This window comes from Mobula birostris, chromosome 2, assembly GCF_030028105.1.
Source record: "Mobula birostris isolate sMobBir1 chromosome 2, sMobBir1.hap1, whole genome shotgun sequence".
In the NCBI taxonomy this organism is placed as follows: Eukaryota; Metazoa; Chordata; class Chondrichthyes; order Myliobatiformes; family Myliobatidae; genus Mobula; species Mobula birostris.
Genome location: NC_092371.1, coordinates 1,271,141 through 1,275,302, shown reverse-complemented (window position 1 = coordinate 1,275,302; position 4,162 = coordinate 1,271,141).

Below are 4,162 nucleotides of genomic sequence, written 5' to 3'. Positions count from 1 at the left end.
TTATTCTTGCTTCAAGATAAACAATGCTGCCCTGTTTATCATGTCTTCATGGCTGTTGAATTAGGCTGCTTGTTTTCATTCTGTTCCATAAGCCTCACATGGATAAGTTTAGGAGGTATTGATGAATTTAACTTTTCAGTGGGTACCTTCTGCATTCAGATAATCACAGAAGACTAAAGGCTGGCACCACATTATTTCAGCTTGGGCTGTCGGAGTTCAGAGTTCAACTCTGCTACTGTCTGTAAGGAGTTTGTACGTTTTCCCTGTGTCCATGTGTACAGTGCCGAGAAAAAATATTCACCCTCATTCCCCCCCCCCAGAAGTTTTCATGTTTTATTATCTACAACATTGAATCACAGTGGATTTAATTTTCCTTTTTTTGACACTGATCAACAGAAAAAGACTCTTTCATGTTAAAATGAAAATAGATCTCTACAAGTATAGGCATCCGTTAGTCTCATGAGACCATGGATTTGCACCTTGGAAGGATTCCAGGGAGCTGGCCTGGGCAAGGTTGTATGGAAGACCGGCAGTTGCCCATGCTGCAAGTCCCCCTCTCCAAGCCACCGATGTAGTCCAAGGGAAGGGAATTAGGACCCATACAGCTTGGCACTGGTGTCGTCACAGAGCAATGTGTGGTTAAGTGCCTTGCTCAAAGACACAACATGCTGCCTCAGCCAAGGCTCAAACTAGTGACCTTCAGATCACTAGACGAACTCCTTAACCACCTGGCCACGTGCCAACACTGATCAAAGTGATCTAAATTAATTACAAATATAAAACACAAATAATTGATTGCACAAGTATTCACCCCCTTCAAGTCAGTATTTAGTAGATGCACCTTTGGCAACAATTACAGCCTTGAGTCTGTGTGGATAGGTTTCTATCTGCTTTGCACATCACAATTTTTGTGAACGCCCTTTTCAAGTCCAGCCACAAACTCTCAATCAAATTGAGGCCTGGACTCTGACTTGGCCACTCCAGGACATTAAATTTGTTATTTTAAAACTATTTCTGTGTAACTTTAGCCTTATGCTTGGGCTCATTGTTTTGCTGGAAAACAAATCTGTTCCCAAGTCAGAGTTCTCTTGCAGAATGCATCAGGTTTTCCTTCAGGACTTTCCTGTATTTTGTTGCATTCATTTTACCCTCTACCTTCACAGGCCTTCCAGGGCCTGTAGCAGTGAAGCATCCCCACAGCATGATGCAGCCACCACCATGCTTCACAGTAGGGATGGTGTGCTTTTGATGATGTATGATGTCTGGCTTACAACAAACATAACGTTTAGTCTGATGGCCAAAAAGCTCAATTTTGATTTCTTCAAACCTTCTCCCAGCTGACTTCAGAGTCTCCCACATGCCTTCTGGCAGACTCTAGCTGAAAGTTCGTGGCTTTCTCTTTGCCACTCTCCCATAAAGCTGTGGATGCTGAAGCGCCTGGGCAACAGTTGTTGTACGCGCAGTCTCTCCCATGTCAGCCACTGAAGCTTGTAACTCCTCCAGAGTTGTCACAGGTGTCTTGATGGCCTCCCTCACTAGTCCCCTTCTTGCACAGTCACTCAGTTTTTGAGGACACCCTGCTCTAGACATATTTCTCACGGTGGTGTCTGAAAAGAGGATGCTGTCCAAGTTGCATGCCATCTTGGACAATGTCTCCCATCCACTACATAATGTACTGGTTGGACACAGGAGTACATTCAGCCAGAGACTAATTCCACCGAGATGCAACACAGAGTGTCACAGGAAGTCATTCCTGTCTGTGGCCATCAAACTTTACAACTCCTCCCTTGGAGGGTCAGACACCCTGAGCCAATAGGCTGGTCCTGGACTTATTTCCTGGCATAATTTACATATTACTATTTAACTATTTATGGTTTTATTACTATTTATTATTTATGGACATGTGGTCCAGATGGAAGACAACCACCCTCCAAAGATGGTATTCTCTTCCGAGCTGGCACATAGCACCAGAAAGCAGGAAGGCCCCACAAAGTGCTATCAAGACTGTGTCAAAGTGTCCTTGAAGGCATACAATATCCCCGTGACTGGTTGGGAGGCCTTAGCCAAAGACAGCAATGCCTGGCACTTGGCAGGCTACAAAGGCACCAGCACATTCAAAGAGCACAGGCTGAAGGACCTCGATCAAAAGCACCGGACCACAAGGAGAGACGATCCAACACCACATCTGCACTTCCCAGTTTGAGCTTTGCTTTCATCAGAGGCGTCACTGATGTCATTGTTTTTCCGACAGACTTCCAAGAGAGAGACCATGGATGAGGAAATCTGTGGATGCTGGAATTTCAAGCAACACATAAAAATTGCTGGTGAACACAGCAGGCCAGGCAGCATCTCTAGGAAGAGGTACCATCGATGTTTCGGGCTGAGACCCTTCGTCAGGACTAACTGAAAGAAGAGATAGTAAGAGATTTGAAAGTGGGAGGGGGCGGGGGAGATCTGAAATGATAGGAGAAGACAGGAGGGGGAAGGGATGGGGCCAAGGTCTGGAAAGTTGATGGGAGGATGGGAGGCCTAGGGGGAAAGAAAGGGGGAGAGGAGTATATTTATCTTTTATATTTTTTTTCTCTCTCTCCTTTTTCTCCCTCTGTCCCTCTCACTATACCCCTTGCCCATCCTCTGGACTCCCCCCCCCCCCCCCCCCCCCCTTTCCTTCTCCCTAGGCCTCCCGTCTGTCCCATGATCCTCTCATATCCCTTTTGCCAATCAACTTTCCAGCTCTTAGCTCCATCCCCTCCCCTCCTATCATCTTGGATCTCCCCCTCCCCCTCCCACTTTCAAATCTCTTACTATCTCTTTCAGTTAGTCCTGACGAAGGGTCTCGGCCCGAAACGTCGACTGTACCTCTTCCTTTTGATGCTGTCTGGTCTGCTGCATTCACCGGCAATTTTTATGTGTGTTGCTTAAGAGCCCATGGGATTACAGGAAAGTTACCAGCATGGTCAGCACATTGGCTGATTGGTACGAGGCAGAGAGTGGGAATAAAGGGATCCTTTTCTGATTAGCTGCCAGTGACTAATGATGTTCTGCAGGAGTTGCTGTTGGGACTGCTTCTTTTTATGCTGTATATAAATGATTTAGATAATGGAACAGGTGGCTCCTGCCAAGTCTGGAGATGACACAAGGGGGAGGGGCAGGTAGTGTTGAGGAAACAGGTAGGCTACAGATGGACTTAGACAGATTAAGAGATGGGCAAGAAAGTGGCAAATGAAATATATGGAAATTGAATTGCCATGCACTTTGGTAGTAGAAATAAATGTGCAGACTATTTTCTAAGTTAGGAGACAATCTAAAAATCTGAGATGCAAAGGGACTTGGGAGTCCTTGTGCAGAACATCCTGATAGTTAACTTGCAGGTAAAGACAGTGGTGAGGAAGACAAATGTAATGTTTACATTCATTTCAAGAGGTCTAGAATACAAGAGCAGGGATGTGATGCTGAGGGTTTATAAGGCACTGGTGAGGCCTCACCTTGAGTATTGTGAAAAGCTTTAGGCTCTTCATCTAAGAAAAGATGAGCTGACATTGGAGAGGGTTCAGAAGAGGTTCACAAGGATGATTCCAGGAATGAAAGGGTTATCATACGAGGAATGTTTGACAGCTCTGGGTCTGTACTCACTGGAATTTAGGAGCGTGAGGGGAAATCTCACTGAATCCTTTAGAATGTTCAAAGACCTAAACAGAATAGATGTGAAAAGGATGTTTCCAATGGTGGGAGAGTCTAGGACAAGAGGGCACAACCTCAGGATAGAGAGGTGTCCATTTAAAACAGATCTGCGGTAAAATGTCTGAGGCAGAGGGTGGTGAATTTGTGGAATTTGTTACCAGCTGTCGAGGTCAGGTCATTGGGTGAATTTAAGGCAGAGATTGATAGGTTCTCGATTGGGAGTGGCATTAAAGGTTCTGGGGAAAAGGCCGGAGAGTGAGGCTGAGGAGGGGGTAAAAGGATCAGCCGTGATTGAACAGTGGAGCAGATCCTATCAGCCAAAGGGCCTAATTCTGTTCCTATATCTCATGGTCTTATAATTCTCTGCCAAAAGCATAATTTCCCATCCTAACCTCTTTATTCCTTCAATCTACAGAAACCTATGGATTTCTATCAATGACTGAGCCTTTGGGATAGAGAATTTCAAAGATCCTCTATTTTT